Here is an 18,890-nt window from a genome sequence, read left to right on the forward strand (position 1 = left end):
TGCCTGCATCAGGGGGAGGAACTAGAGTTCAACAGGGCAGTCCAGGTTTCACCTTCACGAGACCATTCTCCCAGTACTGACCCCTGCTCCTCCTAGGACCAATGTTGGGCACCTCTGCTTTGTCTTCAGCAGGCTCTGAAGTGGATCAGAATAGGACATTAATCAAATTAACTCCAAGTTCCCTGCCACATCCTAGGCCATAAAGTCTATCCCTGTTGTATTTTCCCATCCTAAATTAAGCCCAGCCACATTGTCCAATATGGTTCACCAGAAGTTACACATTCAGCCAAAATGATAGCATTAAAATGTCCCAAATAATATATAAATGTCCTAGATTTGAACAGTGTGAGATCTCTCCTCTTCTGAAATCCTTGGGAAGAAAGTAAATTCCAAAATTACAAAGAAATTTAAATCCAAAATCATTTCCTCCCCAATTTCTGTCTCTGCTCACTTTCAGCTAGAAGGATCTCACTCTGAGGTATGATGAGAGTGGAAGTTCCTTTGGCAACTGCAAACTGGGCTGTCATCCACTGGAATAGGTGAAGTTCATACAGGACCTCCAAAAAAAGAATTAATCCAACTCCAAGATTCACTTGTCTAAGAGTTCAAAAAGGATGCGTAAGATTTTCCCCGCACCAATGCCACATGTACAAACTTTAGATGAAAATAATGCAAGGAAGCAATCAGACAAACCCAGTAAGTGGAACACTCTGCAGAACCATTGGCTTGGTATCTTTGGTCAATCAGTATTATTAAAAATGGTGTCTGTGTTAGATTAAAAGACACTTAAGGGACATAAGGATCAGATGCAATGCATGGTCTGGATTGGCTACTTTTTTGGATGAAGCAGCTATAAGGGACATTTTTAGGTCATTTGGGGAAATATGAATATGATCTGGGTGTTAGATAAGTTGAAAATTTACCAAAATAGGAAAACAGGTTGATGACTGAAAAAAAAGCAGGCTATAGAACAGTATGTGTAGTAAGATCTCAGCTTGGTAATAAAATAAAAGCACATATACACAAACACACACACACACACACACACACAGTGTGTGGGGAGAAACTGCAGGTTACGTACTAGGGTCTCACAGTGGTGATTTCTAGGTAGTGGAAATTTTACTTTTTAAATCATTTATTATATTTCTGCTTGTCTATATTGTCTAATTTTCTACAATCCATCTGCACTGCTTCTGCATTACTAAAAAGTTATTTAAAAGAAAAAATTCTTAGCCACAAACAAAACTCAGGCCTTGAAGCAGTTATCCCAAGCAGAATTATGTTGCTAGAAACTAGTACATAATAGTGTCCAGACCCACACTGGTGTCAGAAAGCAAGTGTATATCCGAGACAGTGATATCTGGAGGAAAGAAGGGTAACCATAGAAAATGTGAGAGAAAGAGGGAATCATCTTGCTTTCAGCCTCAATAGGAGGCAACTTAGAGTGTGTTAGTTGTCTAGGATAGGGTTGACAACCTCTCAATTTAAACTCTACTGGGATTTATCAAGAGATTAACAATGGCACTCAGTTTACCATACAAGGGAGAGTGGAATTCCATGTATGTTTACTGTTTCCTCTCTTGGAGAGTGGCATTTGGGACAATCCTGTCTTCTTGAAAAGTTAAGAGATATTCTGGGGTGGCACCCCTAGTCCTCAGGTCATCATTGTTTCTGTTTGAAACCACTTACATCTCTGTTTAGAACCCCAAGCTCCTGGCATCCCAACATTGCCCTGAGGATGGGCTTGGTGTGGTGACCCAGCCTCCACACTCTTGTGAGCAGCTTCCTCCCTCTAAAGTAAAGTAAGCATAGCTCTGAGCCTGGTTCAGAATCTTGCTATAGGAGTTTCCTATTGCTGCCGTAACAAATTACCACAAAATTAGCAGCTTAAAATACACGTGTGGTCTCTTACAGTTCTGGAGGTCAGATGTCCCACACAGGTCTCACTGGCTGATAATCAAGTGTCACCAGGCTTGTTCCTGTCTAGAGGCTCCAGGTCAGAATCTGTTCGTTGCTCATTTGAGCTGTTGACACAATTCAGTTCCTTGCAGTTGTTGGACTGAGGTCCCCATTTTCTTGCTGGCTATAAAGTGAGGTTAACTACATTCCTCCTCTTGTGGCCCCTCCTCCACCTTCAAAGTCAGCAACATGGGTCAAGTCCTTCTCATGTCACATCTCTCTATCCTACTCTTCTTCCACTTTTAAAGACTCATGTGATTGTGATTAGACTGGACTCTCTCTGTTGCTGACCCCTGGAGAGCTCCTTTTTTGTTAGTTTTCAAGTTCAGCTGTCCATTTTTTTTAACTTCAAAAATATTTTATAAAAATGTGGAACAAAAAAATGTGGAACGAATGTTTCAAATTCAAACAAACTAAAAGATATAACAAAATGCAATGCATGAAACTTGACTGGATCCTGGTTTTTAAAAATGCTATGAAAGGATATTTGGGGGACAACTAGGGAAATCTTAATATGGCTTGGATGATATTATTAGATGATATTAAAATTTTATTGTGAGAATATTACTGTTCATTTCCTTAGGTGTGATAAAGGTGTTATATGTCAATTACACCTCAATAAAACTGGGCAGGGGGAAGAAAGAAGTTCTGGATCTGGAAAAGCATCCACAGTTCAACAATTGTTATCTACTTTCACCTCCCAGAATTGGATAATTCCACAAGGACGTATTCTCCCATTAAAATCAATGTCTATTCCAGGCTTAACTCAATCTATTACTGTCTTGCCTCACTCTCGTGTTATGTGTTTCATCTTCCTTGTTTCTTTCTCTTGGAGTCCTAACCCCATACTTGTTCTGAACTTCTGCTCACAAGGACATGTCGTACCTGCTTCTCCACCCATAATTTTTTGCCTTGAAACTCGTCTAAAATGCTTGAAGTAAAGGTCTCTATAAATGTATAAAATTTGAATAAATATTTTATATTGCTTCCAAGAAAAATAAAATAAAGTAAAACACTTGAAGTATTTTACAATGATATTCTTATCTCCCCTTCATAAATCAGTTCAAATGTTTTATATCCACTTAATATTATGGTATATAGTATTTTTCTATTGCTGTTGCAACAAATTACCACAAACTTCAAGGCTTAGCAATACGAATTTGTTATCTTACTGTTCTGTAAGTCAGCAGTCTGGATTGGCTCAACTGGTTTCTCTGCTCTGGGTTTCACAAGGCCATAATCAAGATATTGGCCAGCTGGGCTCTTATCCGAGGCTCTGGAATCTGTTTCCAAGTCCATTCAGATTGTTGTTAAAATCTAGTTCTATACTCTAGTAGACTTGAGAACCGTGTTTCCTTGTTGGCTATCATCTGAGGGCAGCCCTTAGCTCCTAAAGGCCCCTTTCCAGTCCTCGCACATCCTACCCTTGGAATCCCTCTGACTTCTGCCATATCTCTCTTGCTGACAGCCAGGGTAGGTTCACTGCTCTTAAAAGGCTCATGTTATTAGATTGGGCCTACCCAAAAAATCCAGGATAATCTTCCTATCTTAAAGTCTGTACCCTTATTTATATCTGCGAAGTCACTTTTGTCATATAATATATCATATTCACAGGTTCTAGGGATTAGAGTGTGAACATGTTGGGGGGGTATATTTTGCCTATACTATGTGGGGTTTTTTTCCCAGCTGTTCTAAATATACCGTCTAGGGTCAGCTTTTGGAGAACAGTTTTCTGCGGGAATACCTCCTCATAGCATTGTAGATCAGGACTCTTGCTGGTAGAGTAATTCCAGTGCACTTTTTTCTTCTCTCCTTGGTTCTTTGGGACCCAGACAACCTCTCTGACTTACTAACAATTAAAATATCTCTGTTTTCTAGTTACATCTTTAAGAACCTTTAGATCTGAGTGTACCTTCTTTTTCCCTTTCATCTTTGTATAGTTTGTTCTCCAAGATCACATTTTCCTAAGAAAATCTCTCTTTCTCCAGCTTAAATAGTATATCTTCTTAGATCTTTTTCTTTCACTCTGTCACTGATCTTGTTCTGATAGTAAGATCAAAGCTTATTTTTATTTTTTAATGTTTTATTATGGGAAATTTCAAACATACACAAAATTAGAATACTGTAACAAACCCCTATGAATAATAATGAATCACTCAGCTTCAACAATTATCAACACTTTGCCAATTTATTTCTTGCTTTTTTTTGTATTTGCTTGTTTAATGTCTAGTACATTCCTTGATAGACTGTTAAATTCCACCAGAGTAGGGACTAAGACTGTCTTGGTCCCTCCCATAATCTCAGCATGTAGTAGGTGCTGACTAAAATGTGTTAAACGGAGAAAAAGCTCTTACCACCTGTACTATAATCCCTCCCCCAGTAGGGGCTCCTTGCGGGCGAGGACCACATGTGATTCATCGTGTCTGACCCATACCCAGCACATACTTAGGAACCAAAAACAATGTTCTGACTTCAAGAAACTCACAGTCTAGCTGGGAAAGAGATCAGTTATCAATCACAGGGCAGGGCAGTAGCATAGTGGCTATGTTACTTATCCCCTCCGAGCCTTGACTCCCCACCTGTTGACGTTACTTCACGGGATCGCTGTGCACCTCAAACGAGCTGATCCACTGAAAGTACTTAGAACACGACTTGGCGCACAGTGAGCACTCACTGAATGATAGCTTTTATTACAAGCAGAAAGCTCTGTGGCCGGGAATTCTGAGGGGGGGGTTCAGGGAAAGCACTCCACTGGTGCTAATTTATAACGACAATTACAATTTGAGGGTCAGGATCTGCTGACACTCCTTTGCATCATCTCGTTCTACACATGAAAAAATCGAGGCTCGGCAAAACTGACTCCCGGGCCAACCGCAGAGCCTGATCGGGGCCAGTGGGCTGGGCTGGGGCAAGGGACAGACCGCCATTCAACCCGGGAGGCCTCCGGCCTCAGGCCAGCCCGAAGATGAAACTATAACAATGGCACCCTCCCTGCCTGGGGAAACTTGCCCTTCTCACGCACCTTCCATGCTGGCCACAGAGATCCCAGGAGAACACTTTGCCAATTTAAATTCATCTATTCATACATTTTTTCTGGAATATTAAGCTAATCTCAAACATCATGTCATATCACTCACAAATAAATTAGTATGAAGCATTATTTTGAAAGAAATCCAGTACCTCCTTGATTTTGTGAGCAAACTGTATTCCTAGAGAAGGTGGTCTTTAAAGTTTTTTGCTTAGCCTTTGGAATTTTAATAATTTTAAGACAGGTTTCTCCACAATACAAGAAGATGCTATATCCTATATATGGTAAGGACTCCCACTTCTCTATCTGTACCTTGATAAAGAACCACCTGCTTTCCTAAGTTAAGCCCATAGTCTGGGTGTTTAAAATCCAAAGTCATGGCCGTGGCTCATGTCATTAGTAAATTCAGAGTCAACCTGAGACCATGTGGAGATGGTGTATGTTTGGTGGGGTAAGTCTAGAAGTCTGTGGATGTGCCACAAAAGTTCAAGAAGGCAGCTCCTCCAGAGTTTTTCCTTGCCTCTGGGACAGGATGCAATTCAAATCAAGATAGAGAAACAGCACTGATGGAATGCCACCTACTGAATGTAAAGATATAATCTCACTCCTTAGTACTCACCTGGAACTTTGCTACTTTTGCAATTAAAAGCCCCAGCCTATGGTCCTGGCTAAGAAAGAGGAAAAGGGGAGCAAAAATTTTTCAGCCCTCTGATGCTGCTTTGAAGCTGCTTTGAGGTGAACCTTAAGAGGTACCAAAATATTATTTTCCTGATACCCTAACCCCTGTCTCTGCCACAAAAGCATGCACAGTCTGTTCTTGCTAGGGTTCACTTGGGCCCACCTGCTTTTAGATACCAGCCATAGTTGTAAGGTCAAAAACCTATGAGGCCTGTGCTTTCTAAAGCTGCTGTCTATTAGAAGCAGTTGTGTGCCTTCAGACACCAATCATAATATAAACTTCTGCAAACTCCCAAAGTCAATGATGTGCATGGCCAGTGCTTTCTAAGGCCTACCCTTATGAAAAAAAAAGCAGCTGCAACACATGTGCATGCCAGCCACCACACTCCTGCAAGGAGAGCTGCCTCCCTCAAATGTTACTCTAGATCTCAAAGGCCAGACACTGTATCCACTTCCAAAGTTTCTTGACCCGACCCATGGGATCTCTCTAAAGGTCCTATAATCAGCCCAATCTCTCCCTTTGAATTACAAAGTAATTGAGAGATATACATAGCAGTCAAAGAAGGATAGGAATATTGAGATTTACTGTTGACAAGACTGGTTTGGAGAATAAGTCTATGGCCTGCAGTCTGAATCAGGTTTTCAACTTTTTCATCCTAAGCCTAGACTTTTGTACATTTCTGAGGGAATAGGTGGGTCTGTATAGCAGACCCTCACCCTGCTGAGCTCACCCTAGTGGGGCTGACTACACAGAGGGGCAGAGAGGAGGACACAAGCATGCTATGAACAAGGGAGCTCTGAAAAATAGAGAGCAGGATGCTCGACAATCCTCGATGACATTTTGGAATCTCACCCAGCAGTCACTGTGGGGAGGAGGTGAGTGAAGGTGAGGGTAGTGGAGGGGGTGCTGAGAAGCTCTCTTCCTAATATTTCTGAAAGGGCAAAAGTTTCTAGTTCAGGGCTTCCCTGCTGGCGCAGTGGTTGAGAGTCCGCCTGCCAATGCAGGGGACACGGGTTCGTGCCCCGGTCCGGGAAGATCCCACATGCCGCGGAGCGGCTGGGCCCGTGAGCCATGGCCGCTGAGCCTGCGCATCCAGAGCCTGTGCTCTGCAACGGGAGAGGCCACAACAGTGAGAGGCCCCCGTACCGCAAAAAAAAAAAAAAGTTTCTAGTTCAGGTACAGATGGGAATACTAGAAAGGGAAATATTACGTCATTAATAAATATGGTCAAAGGAGAAGCACCAAGAGAAGGGCTCCCTTCCCAAGAGGGCAGGGCTTTCTCCAGTGGCTTACATCCTCACTGCATGACTGGAACAAACTAGAACACAGTGATATGTAGAAATGGGTGCCCCAGTGCCCAGTAGAAACAGTGTAACATACTGCTTTCATCCCATGAACATCTCTTAAGAGTCGTGCCTGATTACTGTGGCCATTTGGGAGAGAGAGAACTTTAAAGTCAATTTAAACCCAGTTATTGGTGGTGGTTTTTTTCTTTTGCCCCAGATGGCAGAAGACATCAAGTCCAAATGTAAGACAGAGGATAAAAGAGAGCTTAAAACAGAGCTTGCAAACTGGTAGCCTGCTGAACAGACCCAGTCTACAGATGTGTTTGATTTGGCCTATAAGAATTAAAAAATATATTTTAAAGTACTTGCCAGCATATAAAAATTGGTAGAGTTCATATAAAAACTCAGATTTTATGGCTTCTCTGGAAAAGTCGGGAGATTCTGGCTATGTAGATGTGCATTTCTGTATGGCAAAATTAGCTGTACAAAGAAGTCATGCTTCTTTTAGGAAGAGGCACAGTCTCCATGTAGGCTTTTGTGTGACCTGCCTAGCCCTTGCCTACATTTGAGCTTGTGATCGCTGATTTAAACTGACCAGCATTAGATATTGTTTGTGATCTGAAAGACATGCAAATCATCCATCTCCATAAGTTTTTAATCACGTCAGAGCAAGTATTTGGCAATGTGGAGAGTGCCAGGGAGGTGTGTGCCAAGAATCTGACCATCCATCAGGAGGGGGAAGAATAAGAAGACATCTGTCTATGTAATGAGGATGGAGAGATTGTTATGAAAGGCCGGAGAAAAGGGAGCCACAGCCCGCAGTGTGGAGAAGCAGGCTAGGTTGGAGCAGGTGACAGCGGGAGTCAATTACAGCCAAGTGTTGCTAGGGCAACTCAGGCTTCATGAACAGCCTGGAGGGCCTCTGGCCTTCTCACTGCTAAGGCAGCTGATTTAGGAGGCTAGAGCTCTGAGGTCAGGGAAGCTTATGAGGAAAAAGATAAGGTTGCAGAAGCATTGTCCTGAGGTTAGGGCTCAAGTGTTGGTAGTAGATACAGAGGGAGCCACAACGTCCCACACAGAGCCAATGGTGGCCACTCTAAAGGCCTCTGTAATTGAAAACTATTACATCTCCCCCCTTAAGGGCACCTTCTTCCAAACTATAGGTTGTAACACATTGGTGGGCTGTGAAGTTGATTTAGTGGGACGAGATCATAATTTTTTAATGAAAAGAAATAAATACAAGTTTTTAAAAACAGAGTTGTATTACACACAGTAAATACTGTTTTGTGAAACGCTGGTTTCAGGTATGTGTGTGTGCATGTGTGCGCAGGTGCACGTATACTGAGTTGTGATGTTGGATATGTTTCTTACTCTGTGAATTGAGCTCAGAAAAGTTTGAGAGCCCCTGTCACAGGCTACAGAGTGAGTCACTGTGGCCAGCTGACTGTATGTGCCTAATTTGGCAAGTCTAGTGGATTTTTTTCTCTTTTGTTTTTGTTTTTGCTGTTGTGAGCAAGAATGGCAGATGTAGGCCAATTATAGCCTTCTAAAGAGGACTCTCCAGTATCAGAAAAAACACAGGTAATGTTGGGCCAGCTGGGAAACAGGTTTTGGGGTGTGGCTTCTCAGGAGAGGCACAACTCCACCTGGCTGCTCAAGACTCTCCCTCCTGGGAGTGGTAGCACCGCAGGTGAGTATGCAAATGAAGCCGAAAGGAGAGACTGCTCTGCAGTGCTGGACCCCAAATCTGTTTTTGTCTGGAATTTTCCAGGGTTCTAGGAGCAACATCGTTCCCATCATTTTTTGCATGGTCCGCACTGTTGGTACCCTACCCAATGGCCATCCTTCACTTTACAGTCCCCATTTTTGTGAATATTTAGGGCAACCCTGTGCATCATGGGAGCTGGGATTCTCAAATGAAGACCTACCTACAAAATGCCAGCCCCCAATTTTTATTACATTCAAAAGGCATAACAACTACTCAGTCAACTTGTTATAAAAGTTGCCAAATGATAGACAGAAGACAAAGGGGGAAAGGAGGGAGGGATAAATCAAGAGTTTGGGATTAACAGATACACAGTACTATATGTAAAATAGATAACCAACAAGAACCTACTGTATAGCACAGGGAACTATATTCAACATCTTGTCATAACCTATAATGGAAAAGAATCTGAAAATATACATAACTGAAATGTATATAACTGAATCACTTTGCTCTACAAGTGAAACTAACACAACATTGTAAATCAACTATACTTCAATTTTTTTTTAAAGTTTCTAAACATATAATCTCAAATTCTGCACCTAGCTGGTAACCAACAGTTTGCAGACTAGTACCAGGCTAGGGACCATACTGAGAGGGGCACTCGTCTGAGGCAACTAATCATGGTAATTCTATTTACCTTGCCAAATACTTGGTTTCAGCATGGGCATGAGACATGATTTCTGGCCATTGAGCTAAGAGAGGATGTCTACTGGGGGTTCCTGGAAAAAGTTTCTCTTAGTCTTAATAAGGGATACATGACAGTTATGTTCTTTCTTCCAGCCTCTTGATGTTGGTATATGACAACGTGATGACTGAGTAGCTACGGCCATTTCGGGATCATAAGGTGAAGGACCAATAGGCTGAGGATAGTGGTACAGGATGGAGGTAAAGTGGGTACTTAATGATGTTGTTGAGCTGCTGAATCACCTACTTTTGCGTCCCTCCCTCTATGTATATATGGGAGATAATAAAATGGGCTTACTTGTTGATCCACTTTGTGTTGGCTTTGCTGCTACTTGCAACCGAAAGAATTCTAATTGATGCACCTTGCAGGACATGACAGGGTTAACTAGTCTAGTACAGAGGCCTAGCTGTACTTAGGATATTCTATTGTGAGCTTAGAATTCTCAGAAGAAATTTTTCAAATAAAAAATGGTTAAACAAAGCTGCAGTTGTGTACGGACCCACCAGACATAGCAGATGTCATTCTAATTCTAGTATCATTTTTTTGTATTTTCTTTTTTAATTAACATACAGTAAATTTAAATTTTTGTGTATATAGTTCCATTTTAACACATGCATAGATTTGTGTAACCACCACTGTAATCATGATACAGAACAGTTCCATTGCCCCATAAAACTCTATCATGCTTTGGCTTTGAAGTCACACCCACCCCCCACTCCTAACCACTGATCTTTTCTCCATCACTATATTTTTATCCTTTCAAAAATATCATATAAATGGAAGTATACAATATGTAATGTTTTGAGATCATATTCCTTCATTCAGCACAATGCCTTTGAGATTGATTCAAGTTGTTGCATGTTCGTTTCTTTTTATTGTTGAGTAGTATTCCATTGGATGGATGTACCACAGTTTGTTTATCCATTCATTCCACAAAGGATATTTGTTGTTTCCAGATTTTGGTGATTATGAATAGAACACTTTAAGCTTTTATGTACAGGCTCTTTGTGAACATAAGTTTTTATTTCTCCAGGGTAAATACCTAGGATTAGGATTACTTGGTCATATGTTGTGTATATTTAACTTTATATGAAACTGACTAATTCTTTTCCAGGGTGGCTGTACCATTTTTCATGCCTCCCAGCAACATAAGAGAGTTCCAGATGTTTCTGTATGCTTTTTTCTAAAAAAAAAATATAGTTTTATGATTGATATTCTGATCTATTAGCCACTTTGAGCTAATTTTCATAAAAGGTGTGAGGTTTTGGTCAAGGTTCATTTCTTATACATGGATGTCCAATCGTTCCAATATCATTTGTTGAAAAGACTGTCATTTCTCCATTGAATTCTTTGCACCTTTGTCAAAAATCAATTGACCATATTTGTATGGGTCTATTCTCTCTTTGGTTGCATTGGTCCATATGTCTATCCTTTCTCTATACCACACTGTCTTGAATACTGTAGCTGTATAGTAAGTCTCAAAATCAGATGGTGTGATTCCTCCAACTTTATCAATATTTTCAATATCATTTTGGATTATACGTCCTTTGCCTGTCCACATAAATTTTAGAGTCAGCTCATCTGTATATACAACAAATCTTACTGGGATTTTGATAGGAACTGCATTACATCTACAGATCAATTTAGGGAAAACTGACATCTTTAATATGTTGAGAGCTCCAGTCCATAAACATGGTATATTTCTCCAGTTATTTAGGCCTTTGGAGATTTCTTTCATCAGTGTTTTGCAGTTTTCAGCATATAGATCCTGCACGTTTTGTTTGATTTTTATCTATTTCATTTTTTGGAGCTACTATAAGTAGTATTGTTTATTGCTAGTATATAGAAATGTGATTGATTTCTGTGTGTTGATCTTGTATTCTTGAACCTTGCTAAATTCATTCATTAGTTCCAGGAGGGTGAGTGTGTGTGTGTGTGTGTGTGTGTGTGTGTGCGTGTTATTTGTGACTGTCTGTGTAGACAATCATGTCATCTGTGAATAGGGACAGTTTTACTCCTCTCCCTTCTTTCCTCTCCTCCCCCTCCCTAACCGCCTAGGATTAAGATGCCTAATTTGGATGAAATATAAGAGTGGAGGATAAGTAGAGTTGTTATAGGTCATCTGCAAATTATTCAAGTTGCTTAGAAGTCATTCTACACGCAAGAGGGAGGGGATATGGGGACACATATATACGTATAGCTGACTCACTTTGTTATACAGCAGAAACTAACACACCATTGTAAAGCAATTATACTCCAATAAAGATGTTAAAGAAAAAAGAGAAGTCATGCTACAACAAGATAATAGAGGGCTTCCCTGGTGGTGCAGTGGTTGAGAGTCCGCCTGCCGATGCAGGGGACACGGGTTCGTGCCCCGGTCCGGGAAGATCCCACATGCCGTGCAGTGGCTAGGCCCATGAGCCATGGCCGCTGAGCCTGCGCATCTGGAGCCTGTGCTCCGCAGCAGGAGAGGCCTCAACAGTGAGAGGCCCGCATACCACACACACAAAAAAGATAATAGAAATACATATGCAGATGATATCATGTACTATGAAAAAATAATTAAAATTTTAATAACAAATATTATAAAAATACCAGTACTCCTATGTGCCAGGGACTGCTCTAATAATTATACATAAATGAACTTATCTAGTAATCACAATGCTATCATATGGGTACTATTTTCCCCATTTTACAGATGCAGAAACTGTAAATGGCAGAGCTGGGTACAAACCCAGGTAGTCTGGCTTCAGCACTTGCACGCTTTACTATTACACAATGGAACATAAGATTCTAGAAGCAAACTCTAAGATATCTGGGAGATTAGCATTTAATAAAGGGGGCATTTCAAATGAATGAGTAAAATGTCAACTATTCTATAATTATGTAGGAACAATTGGATAGCCATTGGGAAAAATTAAAGTTGGAAATCTACATTTGTTCTGTACATCAAAATAAAACCTGTATGGGACAAGTATTCAAAGGTAAAAATTAAAAGCATAAAGTTGCTAGAAGAAAACATGGAGAAAGAGTTTTATAATCTTGATGTAGGGAAAGCTTTTCAAAGTACAACACATATGCCAGCTATTATAAATGAAATGAACAATAATTTGATTATATAAAATATTTTAAATTTGTATATTCTAAGAAAAAAATTTACAAGTTTCAAAAACAAATAACAAACTGAGGAAAATATTTGAGACAGGAAGACAAAGGGTTATTATCCATAATATAAAAAAGAGCTATTCCATTTTAAAATCTGGTTGTTTGAGGTTTTGTTGTTGTTGTATGAATTCTTTATATGTTTTGGATATTAGTCCCTTATTGGCTATATGATTTGCAAATATCTTCTCTCATTCAGTAGGTTGTCTTTTTGTTTTGTTGATGGTTTCCTTTGCTAGGCAAAGCTTTCTAGTTTGATGTAGTCCCATTTGTTTATTTTTGCTTTTGTTTCCCTTGCCTGATGAGATATATTCAGAAAGATATTGCTAAAGTCTATGTCAAAGAGTGCACTGACTCTGTTTTCTTCTAGGAGTTTTATGGTTTCAGGTCTTACAGTCAAGCCTTTAATCCATCTTGAGTTGATTTCTGTGTATGGTATAAAATAATAGTGTAGTTTCTTTTTCTTTTTTTTTTTGCATGTGGCTGTGCAGTTTTAACAACACCATTTAGTGAAGAGACTATCCTTTCTCCATTGTATATTCTTTGTTATTTTGTTGTAAATTAATTGTCCATATATGTGTGGGTTTATTTCTGGACTCTCAATTCTGTTCCATTGATCTATGTATCTGTTTTTCTGCCAAGACCATGCTGTTTTGATTATTATAGTTTTGTAACATAGTTTAAAATCAGGGAGTGTGATACCTCCAGCTTTGCTCTTTCTTCTCAGGATTGCTTTGGCTATTTGAGGTCTTTGTGGTTCCATATAACTTATAGAATTTTTTGTTCTGTTTCTGTGAAAAATTTCCTTGGGGTTTTGATAAGGATTTCATTGAATCTGTAGATTGTTTTAGGTAATATGGACATTTTAACAATGTTGATTCTTCCAATCCACAAGCACAAAATATCTTTCCATTTATTTGTGCCACTTTGGAAAACAGTATGGAGATTCCTCAAAAAATTAAGAATAGAACTACCATACGATCCAGCTATTCCACTTCTGGGTATTTATCCAGAGAATACAAAAACACCAATTTGAAAAGATATACGCACTCCTATGTTCATCACAGCATTATTTACAGTAGCCAACATATGGAAACAACCTAAGTGCCCATCAACAGATGAATGGATAAAGAGGATGTTTTACATACACACACACACACACACACACACACACACACACCCCAGAATACTACTCAGCCATAAAAAAAATGAAATCTTGCCATTTACAACAACATGGATTGATCTTGAGGGTATTATGCTAAGTGAAATAAGTCAAATACTACACGGTTTCATTCATATGTGGAATACAAAAAACAAAGAAACAAAACAAAATAAATGAATAAACCAAACAAAACAAAAACAAACATGTATATACGGAACAGAGTAGCAGTTTCGAGAGGAGAAGTGGCAGGGGGGAGTTCAAACTGGTTAAAGGGGGTCAACTGTAGGGTGGTAAATGGGAAATAAATTTTTGGTGGTGAGCACGCTGGCATGTATTCAGAAGTAGAAATATAATGTAGTATAGATTAAACATATAATGTTATAGATCAATGTCATTGCAATAAAAAAATTTTTAATAAAAATTAAAAAAGGGAACTATTCATAATCAGTAACAAAATACTAAATTCAATAAAAACATGGGCAAACAACACAAACAGGCTACCCATTTGAAAAAGGAAGAAGAATACAAATGGCTAAGAAACAAATGAAAAGGTGCTCAACTTTACCAAAAATCAAAAACAATTAAAGCAATGACATATCACTTTGACATATCAGACTAACAAAGAAAAAATAAATGAAAATGCACAGCTTTGGCAAGGGTATGGGGGGAATCACTCTCATACTCTGGTACTACAAATATAAATTTGTATAATTTCTTTTAGAGGGCAAGTTGGCAATAGCTATCCAATTGTAAAATGTGCATACCCATTGGAGCAATTCCATTTCCAGCATTTGTCTTACAGAAGTACATACATGTGGGGCTTCCCTGGCGGTGCAGCGGTTAAGAATCTGCCTGCCAATGCAGGGCACGTGAGTTCGAGCCCTGGTCAGGGAAGATCCCACATGCTGCGGAGCAACTAAGCCCGTGTGCTACAACTACTGAGCCTGCACTCTAGAGCCCGCAAGCCACAACTACTGTGCCCACGCACCACAACTACTGAAGCCCACGCGCCTAGATCCCATGCTCTGCAACAAGAGAAGCCACTGCAATGAGAAGCCCGTGCATCGCAACGAAGAGTAGCTCCCGCTCGCTGCAACCAGAGAAGAGCCTGCACACAGCAACGAAGACCCAACACAGCCAAAAATAAAATAAATTAATTAAAAAAAGAATTATACACATGTGCAAAGCTATTTACAAGGATGTTCATTTTAGCACTCTATAATAATGAAAAATCAGTAACAATCCAAAGGAGCACCCACCCCATGCAACTAATTTTTTAGAAAGGGTAAAGTTTTAAGTATTTATATATTAAGAAACCCATAATCTACTGTTACCTTATCCACTTATTTCTGAGGATCCTCAGGGGATTCTTATAGGGTGACTATTACTTAAATTAGCACAGCTTTGTAACTTGTAGAATGGGCATAATTGTAATACTTGCCTCATAGGATTGTTTATTCATTCTTTCTTTCAAAAAATATTTATTAAATAGATACAAATGTTAGGTACTGTGCTAGGTGCTGGGGTACAAATATAAACAAAACAGACATAGTCCCTGCTCTCGAGGAGCTCACTGTCCACTATAAGGTGTGTGTGTAGGGTATATGTATGTCTGTGTGTGGTGGGGGGAACAGGCATTAATCACACAGCTGTACAACTGTCTTGGGTGCCTATGGAGTAAAATAGCAGAGTATCATGAAAGTGTATTACAGGCTGCCTTGGTCTAGTTTTGGGAGGGGTGAGGGAGGGCTTCCCTGAAGTGATATTTGAATTAAAAAAAGATAGTGATGGACCAGGCACTTTGTACAAATGCTCACTCCAGAGATTAGTTAAAAAAAATAAGGTAGATGTATATACACTGACATAGAAAGCATGTCAAGAATACATTGTCAATAAAGCAAGTTGTAAAACAGATATAGCATAATTCTCTCCCGTTTTATGATTTAAAAATCTATAGTATAATACATATATCTATCAATGTATAGATAAAAAAGATCTGGAGGAATATATATCATACTAACAGTTGTTAACTCTATTTGAATAATTTGTCTGTCTGACATTCTGTAATCAGAAAAAAACCAATAAAGACGTATATATATAGGAGCAACAGCATTAACGTTAGAAATGTTAGTATTTGAGGCAAAAAATTTTAAATAGGGTAAAAGAGATACTGATAAAAGATACTATCTATCAAGAATATCTTCTGTCATGAACATATATACCAAATGATATTCCATTAAAATATAGAAAGAAATCAGAAAAATAGATAAGTTATATTTTATAAGGTAACTTAAAAAAATGCCTATGCAACCCTTGCAAAAGTTGATCATGTACTAAGTCACAAAAGAAAGCATAATACATTTATATTAGTAGGAATCATAAAAGTCACGCTATTGGACCACAGTGCAATACAACTAACTTCTAATTACAAAAACAGCCAAAAAAAAGTTGTCACTTCAAAAATCAAACAACACTTCTAAATAACTCATGGTCAAAGAAGAAATCAAAACCAAAATTATAGACTAGAAATTAATGAGAATGAAAGTACTACATATTAAGGTCAAACAGAAAAAATTTATAACCTTAAATGATTTTAGAAATAAGTAAGGAAGACTGAAAATGAATAAGCCACATATTTAATGTAAGCCATTTCAAAGAAAACAGCAAAACAAACTTAGAACTAGAGGAAGATATTAATAAATATAAAAGCTGAAAATAATTTATTAAGTAGAGAATAGGATGGGAGAAAGTGGTAGAATAGGAAAATAAATCCGAGAAATATGGTTTGATTGATGGATAGATGATAGCTATGTGATAAAGTATAGCAAAACATTAATGATAAAATCTATGTTGTGGGTATGCAGGTGTTCACTGTAAAACTCCTTCAACTTTGCTCCATGTTTGAAATGTTCATAATTAAATAGATTAAAAACCTATTATCATCCAGAACATGAGTTTGTGAAACACTGCACTAGAAGTTTCACTAAACCAGGAGAAAGACAAAGATGTCCACTATTGCCTCTACTATTTAACCTTTTTTTCCCAGAAGTTCAGTAAAACATTATATGTCAAGTAAATGCATATAGGAATTATAAATATGATAAGGAGGGGAAATCATTATCCACCTGGAAAACCAAAGAAAATGAATAGAAAAACTATTAGAACTTATAAGGAAGGTAAGTAGGATGGCCAGTTACAAAAAGACATCCCATTATGCATGAAAAATATAAAGGGCTACTTCTAAATAGAGGTGGTAGTGAAGGGGAAGGGTGGTGAAACACGTCTTTCATGTGTTGCTCCGTGAATGGTACTTCCGTAATGTTTGAATCTTTTACAACAAGAATGATTCATGTAGTTGTTTGAAAAGGGGAAAATAAATCTATAGTAGGCAGAATTCTAGAATGCCCCCTCCCTAGATTTCCCACCCTAATTTCTGGACTTTGAATGTGATGAGATACCATACCTATGATATGTTACATTACCTGGTAAAAGAGATTTTGCAGATGTATTTAAGGTTCCCCTTAAAATAGGGAGATTATTTTGTATTATCCCAATAGCCTTAATCTAATCACATAAACCTTTTAAAAGCAGAGAGCTTTGAGAGATTTCAAGCAAAAGAACGATTCAGTGTGCCAGTGCTGGCTTGAAGATGAAAGGGGACACGTAAGGAAAAATGTGAGCAGCCTCTAGAAGTTGGGAGCATGGGGATCTCAGTGCTACAACAGTAAGGAATTAAATCCTGACAACAACCTGAATGAACCTGAAGTGGATTCTTCTCCAGAGAACTCCAGATAAAAGCCAAGTCTGGGGACACCTTGATTTTGGCATTGTATGATCCTAAACAGAGAACTCAATCAAGCCCACCAGGACATCTGACCTACAGAACTGTGAGACAATAAGGTGTTGTTTTATGGGTTTTTTGTTTGTTTGTTTGTTTGTTTCGGTACGCGGGCCTCTCACTGTTGTGGCCTCTCCCATTGAGGAGCACAGGCTCCGGACGCGCAGGCTCAGCGGCCATGGCTCACGGGCCTAGCCGCTCCGCGGCATGTGGGATCTTCCCAGACCAGGGCACGAACCCATGTCCCCTGCATCGGCCGGCGGACTCGCAACCACTGCGCGACCAGGGAAGCCCTAAGGTGTTGTTTTAAATGGCTAAATTTGTGGTAATTTGTTATGCAACTATAGAAAACAAATACAAAATACATTACATCAGCAAAACAATGATGTGTCCTCTATCAAATTTTCAAAAGTTCAAAATCTGTTAATGACCCAGTCATGCAGCAGGATAGGGAGATGACACCCCATACACCCCACGGAAACGTAAATTGGGAAAATCTTTCTCAAAGTACACTGAGCTATGCCTATCAACCTCTCCCAAAATGTGGATATGCTGTGCCTTATTGAAATTATTGTAGTTAAATAATTATAGTGGTGAGGAAAGATTTTTCTAAATGTCCTTCACAGAATTGCTTATTAACAGTGGAGAATTAGGAACAACATGAATATATGGCAATAGAAGACTAGTTTGTCAAATATAATATCCTACACCCATTTGATGAAATAAATTTATGTAATATAAAGCCCAATAGGAATTCTTATAGAACTTTACCAGCTAATTTAAAAATTCATCTGGAAAAGAAAATGCACCAGAATAGCCAAGAAATTTGTGGGGAAAAAGACAGAGGAGCTTGCCCTAGCAGAGATGAAATAATTTAAAGCTCAGATGTTTTTAAAAAGTATGGTATTGATGCTGGTATGGATTTTAGGACCATCGAACTGATGATTTACATTCAAACCCATACACATACTTAGGAATTTGGTTTTTATTTAGTTAGTTAGTTTTGACTATGTTGGGTCTTCGTTGCTGCACGTGGGCTTTCTCTAGTTGTGGCGAGGGAGCTACCTTTGCTGCGGTGCATGGGCTTCTCATTGCGGTGGCTTCCCTTGTTGCGGAGCACGGGCTCTAGGCACGTGGGCTTCAGTAGTTGTGGCATGTGAGCTCAGTAGTTGTGGCTCACGGGCTCCAGAGAGTAGGCTCGGTAGTTGTGGCGCATGCGCTTAGTTGCTCCATGGCATGTGGGATCTTCCCGGACCAGGGCTCGAACCCGTGTCCCTTGCATTGGCAGGTGGATTCTTAACCACTGCACCACCAGGGAAGTCC

Source organism: Mesoplodon bidens, assembly GCF_964165515.1.
Source record: "Mesoplodon bidens genome assembly, chromosome: X".
Classification (NCBI taxonomy): Eukaryota; Metazoa; Chordata; class Mammalia; order Artiodactyla; family Ziphiidae; genus Mesoplodon; species Mesoplodon bidens.